This window comes from Carica papaya, chromosome 9 (genome assembly GCF_054855325.1).
Source record: "Carica papaya isolate Zhongbai chromosome 9, ASM5485532v1, whole genome shotgun sequence".
NCBI lineage: Eukaryota > Viridiplantae > Streptophyta > Magnoliopsida > Brassicales > Caricaceae > Carica > Carica papaya.
The window spans coordinates 12945674-12960948 of NC_142317.1; the positions used below are offsets into that span (position 1 = coordinate 12945674).

At 36.9% G+C, this 15275-nt stretch overlaps 1 long non-coding RNA gene across 4 annotated transcripts in view; it reads left to right on the forward strand.

The window, feature by feature from the left end:
• The window catches only part of LOC110825376 (uncharacterized), a 33985-nt gene extending 22549 nt beyond the window's left edge, over nt 1–11436 (forward strand). The window contains exons 3-5 of one of the 4 annotated variants that reach the window (XR_015816084.1): nt 3347–3742; nt 3808–8425; nt 11158–11436. This is a non-coding gene — a long non-coding RNA (uncharacterized LOC110825376). Of the gene's footprint in view, nt 1–3346; nt 8426–11157 lie in introns of all 4 variants that reach the window. The other 3 variants (XR_015816082.1, XR_015816083.1, XR_015816085.1) reach the window with 3 other exon arrangements.
• Nucleotides 11437–15275: the final 3839 nt, after the last annotated feature.

Sequence of the window (15275 nt, forward strand, 5' to 3'; positions counted from 1 at the left end):
AACATCGTGATCTGGTCATAAATGTTGACACGAAGGCCTTTGAGAAATTTCCTAGCTTTTTAGCTTTTGGGGGTGACCATCAAAGGGGCAAACCTAGACAGTTGAACAAATCGGGCTTAATATTCGGCTACTGACAAGCTTCCTTAGCAGAGGTCCTAGAATTCCTCCTCTTTCTTTTCCCCAACATAAGCAGGGAAGAAGTTATCAAAGAAAGCATTCATGACAACTTCTCAGGTAGTAGGGGTAGCCAGGACTTCTTTCTTAAGTTGCCACCAGTGTTCGACTTCACCATTTAACATGAAAGCTACAAAGGAACTTGTTGTTCTTTGGTCAGGTCTAGTATAAAGAAGAGCTTTTCTATTTGTATGATCCAGGCTTCGGCTACTAAAGGATCGGAGTCACCTTCAAAGTCGGGGGGGTTAAGTTTTCTACACTCTACTATATTGTGGGAGATAGACCGATATGTGTTTCAAAATTTAGGGGCAAAGGGTGGACAAGAGTTTTTTGAGTTTTGTCCTACATCTACAGTTAATACTTGAATGGCTCAGAAAAGTTATGCAAATTCAGACATGATCGGATGATAAGAGGCTTCAGGTCGTTCAGTACGCTCTACAAAAGAAAGGAAGACACGAATTGGAGGTTTAATCTTTGAAAAGAGGACATTTATCTTTCCTACGTACTCTAAAAGGTTTATCTACCTTAGGCCTTAGAGTAAGGGATTTGTTCGGAGAAATTTTGCTCCGATACCACCTGTGACATCCCAGGTGCTAATTAAGCCAAATGGGTATCACATCAGATTCAGAATAACAAGTGCATGATAAAATTTATGCAGTGGAATCAAACCTTAACAAATCTCTTATATACATATATAATGTTCTAGATACAAACATAAAATGAGGTTAGTAGTGGCTACAAAATACAAAACATAAGGGCCACTTTTTTCACTCTGCTACTGGAATTCATTAGAGTGCAGAAACAGAAATGCACTCAGACTTGTGGATCCACGGGATCTTCATAAACTTCTAAGAGTACGTCAGCCTGGGTTCCTCATTTTCTTCATCATCTGGGGGAGAATAGAAAGAGTTAGTTCCATATGCTTAGTAAGGAAAACAGTATTAAATTAACATCGTAAGATTTCAAAAGTTTATTATTTTACCTTACCATTTAGCTTCCTTGCTTACGTAACTCATCATTATAAAAATCATTCATTTAAATATGAAAAATGGTACATTAGCACAGAAAATCAAATATGTATCATACCCAATAATAGAGAAAATCTAATAAATCATGAAATGTACAGATTTTTAATGTCATGCTTCGCAAAGTCTTTACAAACTTCCATCTCTGAGGGCAGATATAGATTTCCAACTACCCAAGTAGAATGACTAGATTAGATACAGATAGGACAATTTCCTCAGGCCCATTTTCGGCTGGTCAAACCATGGTACTATCTATGACCATGGTCATACCAAAATTAGTGCTCCTAATAGATATCTATAGTCATGACATGACTTAGCCACGGGTGACCCCTACAGATAGTGTGATACCACTCTCGTTACAAGGCACACCATCATCCACTGGGAGTGGTCCTCTTTCATCTTTCCAGACCAGATAGGGGAGGGAGAAACAGATATCACAAATGTCAAGGGGAATAGATATTCCTCAAAGATAAAAAGCTTAATGAGATACTTGATTCAATATGCATGTCAATATAGATACACTTTAGACCATACAAGCTTCATTCCACTTTTTTTCTTTTATATTCTTTTACTTTTATTATGACGGATTACATATCACATATATTAAATACAAATTCATCAAGTGTCAGTAATTCACACAACATACTTGAAAATCAAAAAAAATTGACTCATTTGAACGAAAAGGAATGCAAATAGGTAAAATAAGAATCATATTAAATTTACTTATCTAAAAATACTCCTTAAGACGTCGAAAGTAATACTAGATTCCTTATCAAAACCTTGATGTTTTCTTTTTCACTGTTTTCCTTTTTTTCTCTTCTTCTCTCACTAATTTACTCTCTCTCTCTCTCTAAACCTTTGAAAAATAGAAGAAATAGAAGTGTGGAGAGTAAGGGAAGGGGAGAAGTAATTTATAGAATCTTAGAACCATTGGATTCGTGCCAAGTGAAAAAATCTGGTGAAGAGAGAGAAGAAAAAGATTCTTGGCACAAAAAACAAAGGAGAAAAATTTCCTCTGCCAGTGATAGCAGCACACTGCCAAAGATAGTGGTGGCGCACTACCCAAGGTGGTAATGCCCGACCAACAAGCGCAGGCCTTATGCATGTAGGCCCCAGGTGCACGGGGCCTATCTGCGTAGGCCTGTTATGAGGACGGTGCTCGCATAGTGTGCAGCGCAAGTCTATGCGCGAAGTGACATGTGGACAGCCCTTAGTGTGTGACCGGATGCGCACGTAGGTCCTGACCCCGCGCCATGTGCGTAGAGGGGATGTGCGCACTGTGCCATAAATATGTTGTTAATGGCACGACTGTGGTCATAGAACGTGTCAGGTTTGGCAAGCCATAAATGTGTTGTGGTTTAGTAAGCCATAAATATGTTGAAAATGATGTGAAATAAGATGGTAGTTCCATGTTGAAAATGATGTGAAATAAGATGGTAGTTCCATAGTGGTAGTCGGGAATCTATATTGCCCTCACTAGATAGAGGCTATAATAGCTTTGCGCAAAGAATAAATAAAACATGAGAGGAAAGCATGACATGATATGATTTGTTTCACTTTCTCTATTTTATACATGACATTATTATATGTTCGATATGATTAACTTGATTTTGATGTTTTTTTAAATAAAATAAAATATTTTCTTTATTATTGAAATGGACCCACATGCACTATATTCAACGGTAAGCGAATAAGGTATAATTTTCTAAGTCTTATTACTTTTAAAATCTTTATAATGTTGATTAAATACTATTTTCCTTACTAAGTATATGGAACTCACCCCTTCTCATGTCCCTCCCTCATGATGAGGACGGTAGTGAGGAACCACTCGTTAACTTGCCCATTGAAGCCTTTGAGAATCCCATGGATCCGTAAACCGTTACGAGTGCATATTATGTTTTGCATTCTAATGAGTCCACTTTTGGAGAGGCTTGTATTTATTTTGTTCCCTTAGTATTATAAGATTTAGAACTCCAACTTATTTTATAAGGGATGGTAATATATTTTATTTCGCTGCATATAATTATTTTAAATAAACTTGTATCTGTTTCTTTATATGGCACCCTTATGCTTTAATTAGTATTTGTGATATCACACAATACCAATCCTTTGTGACTTTCTGGGTGTTTTTTTGTACGATCTTTCAGGTTTGCCACCCAAGCTAGAGATCGAGTTCTCCGTCGACCTAATTCAAGGGAAATGCACATCTCCAAAGCCACTTATCAGATGGGTCAAGCAGAACTTCGGGAGTTAGGTTGTTAGATTACAGCACTGGGAGGAAAATAGTTTATCAGACCAAGTAATTCTCCATGAAGTGCTCTAGTCTTGCTTGCCATGAAAAATGATGGAACTCTTTGGTTGTGTATTGATAATAGGGAGCTCAACCAGGTGACAATCAAGAATAACTATCCATTGCCTTGTATTGACGATCTATTTGACCAGTTACAGGGTGCATTAGTCTTCTCCAAGATTGATCTCAGGTCGTGCTATCACCAGTTGAGGGTTAGAGCCGAAGACATTCCCATGACAACATTTTACTGTAGGTATGACCACTTTGAATTCAGGGTCATGCCTTTGACATTAACCAATGCTCCTATGGTATTCACAGATCTTATGAACCAAAGTTTTAAGCCTACACTGGATCAATACGTTATTATTTCCATCGATGACATCCTAGCGCATTACAAGGGCGACCAAGAGCATGTTGTCCACCTGACTCAAGTTCTAAAGACTCTTAGACGACATAAGCTATATGCCAAGTTCAGTAACTTCTCCTTCTGGTTAGATCAGATCTATTTCCTCAGTCATGTTGTTTCTGGTGATGGTGTTTCTGTGGATCCCTCGAGGGTCAAGGCAGTAATTAATTAAAGTCAGCCAACCAATATCACTGAGGTTTGTAGCTTTTTGGACTTGATAAAATATTATTGTCACTTCATTGAAGGCTTTTTCTGCATCGTTGCTCCTTTGACATGCCTCACTAGGAAGAATGTTGTTTTCTATTGGGACCCCAATTATGAATAAATTTTATCGAACATAAACATTGACTAACCATTGCCTCGGTGTTGATTCTTCCTCATAATATCAATCAGTTTCAGGTTTACTGTGATGCATACTCATGCAATATGGTTGGGTAATAGGTTATGGTTCCAAATAGCTAAAGTCACATGAACAAATCTAGCCCACGCACGACCTTGAGCTTACTATCATAGTCTTCACTCTCAAGATATGGCATCACTATTTGTATGGTCAAACTTTTGACATTTGCACTGATCATAAAAGTTTGAAGTACTTATTCTCCTAAAAGGAACTCAATATGAGGCAGAAGTGTTAGATGGACCTTCTAAAGGAGTACGACTGCAAGATCTTATACCACCCTATATAAGGGTAATGTAGTTGGGACGCTGTTAGTAGAAAAAACTCAACCTTATTGGCACAGATGATGCTTTCTAGCTAGAGAACGACTGCAATGATTCAAGGTCTCTGATTGAACCATTGTGGTTAGGGCTTGTACCTTAACCAAATTCGAATCCAACCCACCCTTATGCAGAGAATCTAGGAAGCCCAGTCTACAGATCCCAAGATTTTGAAGTAGGCAGACAAGTTTGCATTAAAGGAATCTCATGACTTCAGAATGTCTGATGATGGAACCTTCAGATTCTGAGATCGATTATGGGTACCTAATGACCTCGAGCTTAGGTTGGATGTTCTGAACGAAGCTAATCCATGTAAGTTTGCTATCCATCTAAGAAGCACGAAGATGTATCAAGATTTGAAGCGCAATTTTTTTCACCAAGTATGAAGAAGGATATAATCGACTTTATCCCTAGATGTCTCACTTGCTAACAAGTCAATGCAGAACGTCAGAGACCTAGTGGTCTCTTGTAGTGTCTGCCCATCCTAGAGTGAAAATAGGAGCATGCGACTGTAGACTTTGTCATAGGATTACCAAGGACTAGTTGATATCACAATGTTATATAGGTCATTGTTGATAGATTGACCAAATCAGCTCACTTCCTTGCAGTCAAGACTATTAATTCAAATAGCAAGTTTGCTAGGTTACATGTTGAGGAGATTGTTAGGCTCCATGGCATTCTAACTTCTATGGTGTCCGACAGGGATCCTCATTTTACTTCTTAATTTGAAGGGAAGCTTCCAAGAAGCTCTCATGATGAACCCAAGATCAATCAACATGATCAGAAACTCATACAATTTTATTTAAAGGAATTAAAAAGAATTGATCCTATAGAAATCCTTTCTACTTAATCTACTATCAAGAATGATAGGAACTAAGGTCATTAGAAATGAAAGAAATAGAATGAAAAAATACCACAAGGTTGTACCTTTATAAGTAGGTCTACTCTTTACTCAACAAGATGGTAGAAGAACCTCTTTTGAAAAGAAACACTCTTAATGTTATTGAGATAATTTCTGAATGCCTTACAATGAAGACTTATTAGCCTATTTATAGGCTAAGTCAAGTAAATAAAAAGGAAATAAAATCTCTTAATTTAATTTGCAATTACATAGGAAATAAATTAAAAATTAAAAAGTAAAAACTAATTTCCTAACTAAGATAAATTTAGTCTTTCCCTTTTAATTAAAAAATATTGTGGCCAAATTAAAGGGGGAGACATATGGAAATAAAGTAAAAATTAAATGCTAATTTCCTATCTAAGATAGATTTACTCTTTTCCTTTAATTAAAAGAGATTGTGGTCAAATTAATGGGGAGATATATAGAAATTTAGGGCTGGCCATAAGATCTCCTTTTTGGCCTATTCCCCACTCTTTCTTTGGATTGGACCTTCTCTTTATGGTCCATGTCCATGCTCACATTATCCCCTCCCCCTTTAAAAATGATTCCTACTTGAATTAGACACTTCTTATGCAAGGGTTTTACCAATCTTGTTTCTTTAAAAAAATGTTATGCAAAACAACACTATTAAACAAAGAAGGTTTGAGGTGAGTTAATAATTCTTTCTTGAAAGATGCACTCCTTAGCTCCTGTTCTATATAGTAACATTCTCTTTTCATGTTGCCCAATCCTTTATTTTCTCTGGACTTTATGGAGTTTTTGAGCTACCGTTGATCTTTGAATACCTCCTCAGGTGATAATGATGTAAGTGTAAAATTCTAACTACTAATGCTAAAGGAATAATGATTCCTATAGCCATCATAAGTTGCACGCTTATCATACTGCCAAGGCCTTCCAAGTAGGATGTGATTAGCATGCATAGGCACAACATGATAATGTATTTTATTAATGTATCATCCAATAGAGAAAGAAACTAACACTTGTTTACTCATTTTTATCTCTCCACAATAAGTCAATCATTGCAACTTGTAAGGTTGAGGATGGTTAGTGGATGTCAACCCAAGTTTATCAACTAGGATTGTATTAGCAACATTGGTGCAGCTACCGCCATTTATAATGAGACTACATACCTTCCCATTTATAAGGCAACGAGTGTGGAAGATATTCTACCTTTGTTATTTTTTTTGGATTAACTTTGATATTTAGGACTCTTCTAATAACCAAATCTTTCTCTTGAGCTTGATATTCAACACTTTCCTCAACATCTTCCAATAGTGGGATGCTATCATTATCTTTGTTCTCGCAATCACTAGCACTATCAATTCCACCATCATTTCTCAATAGCATGATCTTCCTATTTGAGCATTAAGAGACGAGATGTCAAGTTCTGAGACACCTAAACCATTTAATTGTACTATGCTTTTGAGAGGAGTTAGGTGTCATACTTTTTGTGTCAAGTGGTGTAGACTTTTCCTTCTTATCGTCTGCTCCCTTATTTTCTTCTTCCTTGGGTCTTTTTGAGCTATAGGTAGGGATGACATATGATGTGCCCCTCCTTTTGTACTTGAGTTGTCTCTCAATTTTCATGGCCATGCGCACCATGTCTTCCACCTTCATATAGTGTTGTAATTCCACCATATTGGTGATGTCTCTATTAAGACCTCTGAGGAATCTCACCATGGTTGCTTCAGGATCTTTTTCTATATTGGCCCTAATCATGGCCATCTCCATTTCCTTATGGTAGTCCTCAGTGGACATAGACCCCTACATTAAGCAGCTGTAACTTTTGATGCTTTTCTCTATAGTAGTAAGAAGGTATGAAACTTTTTCGCATGATTGCTTTCATCTCTCTCTAGGCAGATATTGATCACTCTCTATTAGGTCATCTAGGGAGGAGTAGTTGGTCCCACCATACTAAGGTGTAGTCAATGAACTCTACCACTGCTAGTTTGATTTTCTTTTATTTGTGATAGTTATGGCAATCACAAACTAGTTCTACCTTCCTCTCTCACTCCAAGTATGCTTCAGCATCATTCCTATCCTTGAAAGGTGGTATTCTCATCCTGATGGAGCTGATATTACTATCCCTCCTTTCTTTACTTCTCTCCACCCTATCTTCCTCCTCATCATTACAGGACCCAGCCTCACTGTCATGGTGTTGGGTCCTAGGCCATCTGGTGTTTCGAGTCTTGTGCCTTACCTCACTTCGACCACTACTTACATTATCTACTTTTTCACTGAGTCGTGTCAATTCCACTTACATAGCTCCAGAAAGAGTTTTATGTTGGCGGGACTTTAGTGCTCACTTGACATCTTTAGGAAAGAGTTCCCTACACAAGAGGTTAGTAATAACAAACAAAGATTCCTCACTAGTTCTCTCATGTTTTACTCACTTGGCTTTTACCCTTTGATATTCTCACACAATCTTTCCTTTTACCTTTCTATCTCCCACCCTCAAGTTGTGTGTCAGATATATCCTCTTGAATCAAAGTATTCTCAAGTATTATTTTAAAACACTGCAAGGAGTCCTATAGAACAAATACTGCACCAATACTAGAAGTAAGAGTGAACACACAGAGGAAGAAGTAGTGTATTATCAATTACATTAAGCTCTAAGATGTAATTTAGATGCTTAGATGTATTAGAGAACTAAAGCATAAAACAATGGAAGAAACTGAGAGTGGAAAAAAAATTGACAATTTATGGAAGATGTAGGGATTCGGTATTACCCCAAGGAGAAATATCTATTCCCGATGTACGTTGCGTTTGATAAAAAAAAATAGCCTTTAATGAACTGTGTAAGTGTGAATGCATATGGTTATAAAAACGAATTGTAGAATAAAAGGGTCTTTTGTCTTATGAAGAGTTGGTTCTTGCACCGTTTCAAAGAAGGATAGTTGAGTACCAAAAAGGTAAGTACTTCTGATGAGTATATTACTTGATCGAGATTTCTTTCCTTTCCTTCCTCTCTTTTCTCTCTTCATTTCTTTTCTTTTTTTCTTTTTTTTTTGCTTTTTTTTTTCTTTTCTTTTCTTTTCTTTCTTTTCTTTTTTTTTCTATAAGAAACAAAATTGCAAGAAAAGTAGATTTAAAAAAATCGATACTCAACAATGATTTTATCAAATCAGGAAAGCGTCAATTGATGATATGTCTTGCTTGGATCGATGTATGAAATAATTCTTCTCTTTTGAATATATGAACAACAGAAATAAAAAATTTAAATTTAAATGGTGCAAGAATTTAAAGTGCAAAAGTAAAATATAGTAAGTTTAGATGGAGTCAAAGCTTTAACACAAAATTATGTAGAACCCAAGATCAACAAGTGTGATTAGGAACTCACAAAATTTCATCTAAAGGCATCAAAAAAATTGATCCTATAGAAACCCTTCATACTTAACCCACTATCAAATATGATAGGGATTAAGGTCACTAGAAATGAAAGAAATAGAATAGAAAAATACCACAAAGTCATACCTTGATAAGTAGATCCACTCCTTGCTCAACAAGATGGTAGAAGAATATCTCTTAAAAAGAAACACTCTTAATATTATTGAGATAATTTATGAATGTCTTACAATGAAGACTTGGTAGCCTATTTATAGGCTAACCCAAGTAAATAAAAAGAAAATAAAATCTCTTAATTTAATTTCCAATTACATAGGAAATAAATTAAAAATTACAAATTAAAGACTAATTTTCTAACTAAGATATTTCCTAACTAAGATAGATTTAGTATTCCCCTTTAATTAAAACATATCGTGGCCAAATTAAGGGGAGAGACATATGAAAATAAATTAAAAATAAAGGCTAATTTCCTAACTAAGATAGATTTTGTAACACCCTGTCCATCCCTATGCTTAATTGATTTGGAAAAACCTTATTTATTCCAGTCTTTGGCCGCATTAAACTCATTTAAATTACTCCGCGTATTATTTATCGTAATTCATGAATTTGGTTGATTATTAATTATTTTGCTTTTATTTAATTTAATTTAAGAAATTTGGAAAATTCAGCAAAACAACGAAATGGGAAGAAATCCCGTGGGAAAATCTCATGGGGAAGCATAGCCACCACGCGAGATGTTGCGCATAGCAGACGCGGGACGTGCACAAAGTACACACATGCACATAGCAGATGCGGGACGTGCGCACAGTGCAAACGTCCCGTCCACGTGCGGGGTGCGGGGACAAGTTATGTGCTCGTCTTGTCTTGTGCAAGCAGGCTATCCATGCATCACCTTGTGCGCGGACAAGCGCTGCACACTATGTGAGCGCCATTCACACAGCAGGCCTATGAAAATAGGCTCTTCACGTGCGTAGGCTAGCCTCTACACGCATGGTAGGAGACCTGTGCACCTGCATGTTAGCCTACAGTGCATCGACCGGGGAACGGCTACCTCGAACAATGTACCACCGCCTGCTTGAGTGGCACACCACTGCTGCTGATGGAGGTGGCCTTTCTTCCTCGTTTTTCATGCGAAACATCTTTTTCTCCTCTTTCTTCACCGAATTTTGCCACTTGGCATGAATATGATAGTTTCAAATTTTTATAAATAGGTCTTCCCATCCCATTTTGCTCCACACTTCCATTCTTCTATTTTTCAAGACTTAGAGAGAGAAAAGGAGAGAGAGAGTAATCTAGTGAGAGAAGGAGGAAAAGAAAAGAGGAACGGTGAAGGAGAAAACATCAAATTTCGGTAAGGAATTTAGTATTTCTTTCGACATCTTAAGGAGTATTTTTAGATAAATTAATATTATTAAATATGATGATTGTGATTTTACCTGCTTGTATGCCTTTGTGTTTATAGTTCGAATAAGTCAAGTTGTTCTTATTTTCAAGTATGATATGTGAATTATAGACACTTCATGAATTACATGTAATAAAAAGAATATGTAGTAGATATTATTGCCTGGTAAAAATAAGGAATACAAAAAAAAGAAAAGAGAAATGTGGAATGAAGCATAAACGGTCAAAAGTATATCTATATTAACATGGATATTGCACCAAGTGTCTCGTTAGGATTTTTATCTCTGAGGGTATCTATTCCCCTAGCCTTTCAGGGTATCTGTTTTCTCCTCTCCTCCCCCATCTGGTCTGTAAAGACATAAGAAGACCTCTCCCAGTGGATGATGGTGTACCCTCTGACGAGAGTGGTAATGTGAATATCTGTGAGGGGTCACGCTTTGCTAAGTACTGTCATGACTGTAGATATCTGATAGGGCCACTATGGTTGGTATAACCATGGTTGTAGATCATACCATGGTTTGGCCAGCCGAAAATGAGCCTGAGTAATTATTGTCTTTGTATCTGATCTGGTCATTCTACTTGGGTAGTTGGAAATCTGTATCTGCCTTCAAAGATGGAAGCTGTAACGACTTCACAAAGTATGACACAAAAATATGAGCATTTCATGATTTATTTGATTTTCTCTATTATCTGGCATGATGTATGTTTGATTGTCCATATTAATGTACAGTTTTCTTAATAAATAAATTATTTTCATAATATAAGATAGGTCTATGAGATGGCCAAATGGTAAGCTTTTAAGTTAAAATAATTCACCTTTAAAAATTTATGATGTTAATTTAATATTATTTTCCTTACTTAACATGTGGAACTCACTCTTTCTATACTCCTCGCCCAGATGAAGAAGAAAATGAGGAACCGTAGGTGGACCTACCCTTGGAAGTCTATGAGGATCCAATGGATCCATAAAATTTGAGTACATAATTGTTTCCGCACTCTGATGAGTCCAACAGCCTAGTGAAAGAAGTGGCTTTCTTTTGTGTTTTGTCTTTTATATTTTATAGCTACTTCAGACTTTAGTTATATGTATGTAATTTGGAACTCATATATATATTTGTAAGAGATTTGTATTAATTGTTCCGCTAATTAAATTTTATCATGTACTCATTACTGTGTATCTGTATCTGACACCCATTTGCCTTAAGTAACACTTGGGATGTCACAAATTTAGTCTTCCATTTTAATTAAAAGAGATTGTAATCAAATTAATGAGGAGACAAATGAAAATTTAGGGCCGGCCATACGATCTCCTTTTTAGCCTATTCCCTCATCTTTCTTTGGATTGGGCCTTCTCTTTATGGTCCATGTCCATGCTCACATCATCTTGGCTCTAGTCTTTACTTCAATACTACATACCATCCACAAACGGATAGTTAGTCTAACGCAGGAGGGCATAGGGAGGATTGAATCTACTCTTGAAACCCAATCAATGTACGCAATACCAAAACAATAACCACCAAGAATAAAATCCCTCCCTCTAATTGAATCTACAATCCGAAAAGGAAAGTAAAAACAAAGACTAGGAAAATAAAACAAGGAAAAGAAAAATGGCACGGACTTATCGATAAATTAATCCCACTATTTGACTCAACAAGACTTTTGAAGACTCTTGCTTTCTAAAGAACTTGAAGAAGCTAATTTTAGAAAAAATGCTAAAAGAAAGAAAAGCCAAAGCTCTCAAGAATTCTCTTAAATTTATTCTCAAATGTATACTTACATTCTAGGGGCAAAGGTTTTATAGCCTTTTATGGGCAATCTAGATGAGTACAAAAATCTTGAGATAATTAATAAAATAATAACCTAGATAAATTTCTATCTTAATATAGGATAATTACATAATAAAATAATTATTCTATCTCAAATAAATTAATTAAATAATCCTGAGAGATAGACTTACATTTAAATTCATATTTATCCCATGTGATATTCATTAAAAAAACATGTGAAAATTACTTTTAATACATGGGTATTAAAAAATTTTTAAAATAAAAATAAATAATTTAAATAATTTAAAATGGTAAAAAAGAGGGCCTAGCTAGTTTAGGCTACCCGGATGGGCCATTTTGTTGAGCCGTCTGCGAGTTTGTCCACGCGAGATGCACACATTTGGCCCTTGGGCTTACGTGCATGCAGTTGGTTCTGCGTGGGCCTAGAGGGCCATGTGCGTGGGTGCCTCCAGGCACTCATGCATGCGGTCAGTGCATGTTTAGGGGCCGTGCGAGCTGGGCCACATGTCTGAGGCACATGTGGGCTTCCTTACTTGCGTGTGGGCCTCCAAATCTCTACTTCTAAAAGGTTACCTGTCTTTGATTTTCTTGCAGAATATAAGGTCGCCCTGACTTCCTTACCATAAGACTGGGATATACCAGTGGATGTGCGGGCCAAATATCTTGTACGTGCATTACGATGCATGCGTACCCCACGGATACCCAAACCCATACTACATTTGGGCTTTCGTCTTGGGTTGGGATTTTTGGGTCGAGTCATTTCTTAGCAGTAAGACCTGTTATCTTTCAAACTTTTGGCACCTTCTGGTGTCGTTTCTTCCTAGGCTGGGAACTGTGTCTGATGGATTTGCCTCATTGTTTGATATTTGGTCATGAATAGAGTAACTTAGAGTATCATTACCTCATAATTGCTTTCTCTCATTTCCAAAAGCTCATCAATGCTCACTTCTTACACTCCTCTAGTTTAGGTGTGTTGTAGCAAGTATTGTGTCATAATCTGGAAGAACCACTCATACGCTGGAGAACATGCTACGAGCCTTTATACTGTATTTCAGCAGTAGTTGGGACCAGCATTTACCCTTACTAGAATTTGCTTACAACAATAACTATAACTCCAGTATTGGTATGGTTCCATATAAAACCCTATATGGTAGGTCATGTTGATCCACTACTTGTCGGGATAAAGTTAGAAACGAATGTCTTCCTAGAACAAATCTCATTTAAGAGACGATAGACAAGATTTCCATCATCTGCAAGAATCTCATCACCACTCAGAGTCAATAAAAGACTACGCAGACAATCGGAGGAAGGATTTGGAATTTGTTGTAAGCGATCATGTTTTCCTCAAGATCTTTTTGTACAAGGGAATTATATATATGGGAAAAGAGGAAAACTAAGTCCTCATTTTATAGGACCTTTCGAGGTATTGGAGCATGTTTGCTCCGTGTCTTACCATATTGCTTTGTCACGTGAGTTCATGGGTCTACACGATGTCTTTCATGTCTCAATGCTTAGGAAGTATAACCATGATCCTTTTCGCATCATTCTGCATCAACAACTTCCAATACGTTCAGATATGTCCTATGCGGAGTATCCTGTTGAGATCTTTGATAAATAGAAAAAGGTCCTAACAAACAGGAGAATTCCTATGGTCAAGGTGATGTGATGGTACCATTCTCTTGAAGAGGCTACGTAGGAACTTGAAGATGAAATGTGGGATAAGTATACCAATCTATTTTAATTCATATTTGGATGACTAATTTTTTGTGAGGGGAGGATGTGACTCCCTTGAACTTTTTAATATTTAATGTTGTAATTTATTTTATTTTTAATTTTATTTTATTTTTAATTTGGTGTTTAAAATATTTTAGAAATATTTTAAATAGTTTTTTTGCCAAAAAGAATATAAGAAATTTTTAAAATCAAAAAGAAAAAAAAATTAAAGTGAAACGAACAAAGGACTCGCAGGCAAGCCTCACAAAAAATACCTGTGGCCATGGGCGCAGAGATGCGAGCCCACACATCCCCCAGCCTGTGAGCCTGTGCATGCAAAATAGTTTGTGCACCTACAACGCATGTCCCATTATGGACGGGTCATGTCTGCTGCTGAACGCTGACATTTGCCTGCTGCACGCCTTACCTGCTGCACACCCTACATGGATGCTGTCCCATCATGAACATGATGTCACATTTTCCTACCGTGTACGCCACCTCATGAACAGGCTCTCCTGTCTACTGTTTCCCCACTACTCATCTGCCACATGGCATTGATACATGCCATGAGGTGATGGTCGATCAGCCACTAAGCTGATCAACGACCATCGATCATTGCATGTGATTCAACGGATCACATACACCCCACTTGGCTATTTAAAGCCCATTTTTCCTCTCCTCTCTTTAATTTCTTCAATTTCTTTATTCTTCTTCACTTAGTCTAGGGAGAGATTAGAGAGAGAGAAGCTTGAGAGAGAGAGGGAACCAAGGAGACCCGCGAAGATTTCTTCTTTTTCATATTGATTTTCTTTCTTCATTAAGACTTCTAAGACCTCACCCTTAAGCTTTTCCTTTCCTTAAATTACCAAAAATCCTTCCAAAAATCCACAGGTTACCGAACAACCTTCCTTCTCCTTCAAATCAAAAGCAACTTCATTTTGGAAACCCAAAAGCTTAGAAGTTTAGGTAAAGGCCTTGGTATTTTCACATACTCTCCTATTGCATTTTTTAGACTATAAAAATGTTTAAAGTTAATAAAATTCATGATTGTTTGGTTTGGTTTCATACATGCAATGAGTATTGTTTTAAAGATTATATTTTATCAAGTGTTTGATGAAATTTGTATGTTTTGCCATTGTACCATATGTGGATATGAATTTACATGTTTAGATTGAGTTATGGATATGGAAAGAATTGTTTTGAACATAAAAATGTATTCAGAAATGGGTTCAAGCAAAAAGGTGTCGAACGAGTTACAGATTACGGCTATGTAATGAGGGTGCTCACATGGTATGCCATGTGTGCAGGTTGGTCCCTCTGCCTCGCCTTTGGGTGATGGCCAAGAGGGTTACCCTATTGGGCCTTACCTCAAGAAGGTAACTCGATGGCTAAACCAAGTATATGGGCCTTTGTTGGGTTGGGTTTAGGTAGGGACACCCACTAGGTCCAGGTTAGTTTTAGTGGACACATGGTCTAGTTCGATTCAATTTGATTCAATAGATCCCCATCAGGTCTG